Source organism: Amyelois transitella, chromosome 13 (genome assembly GCF_032362555.1).
Source record: "Amyelois transitella isolate CPQ chromosome 13, ilAmyTran1.1, whole genome shotgun sequence".
Taxonomy (NCBI): Eukaryota; Metazoa; Arthropoda; class Insecta; order Lepidoptera; family Pyralidae; genus Amyelois; species Amyelois transitella.
In genome coordinates, this window is record NC_083516.1 from 9372796 (window position 1) to 9373220 (window position 425).

Below are 425 nucleotides of genomic sequence, written 5' to 3' on the forward strand. Positions count from 1 at the left end.
TGCTCTCCAGTCGCTCGCCCTCCTGAAATAATAACAATACATTTATATTGTTGTCTTTTGAAAAGACTAATTTTGCCAATTGACAAAACACAAGTGCACACGTACTTTGATATTTTACTAAAACGTCGCATGTAAAAAACGTATGTATGTATATACATACATATAATCACGTCTATATTCCTTGCGGGGTAGACAGAGCCAACAGTCTTAAAGACTGAAAGGCCACGTTCAGCTATTTGGCTTTAAGATAATTAAAAAATTGACAGAATAAAGACAAACTTTATTTGGACTAGTTTTACAAGTTACAACAGTTCGTTGGTCTAGCTATAGACGCGAGATCCAGCAAGCAGCCGCTAGTTGATAGCGAGCTACTTGGTGTACGCCTGATAGTCCTAAGGTGAAGACCCGGTGCGCGTGCGCACGCT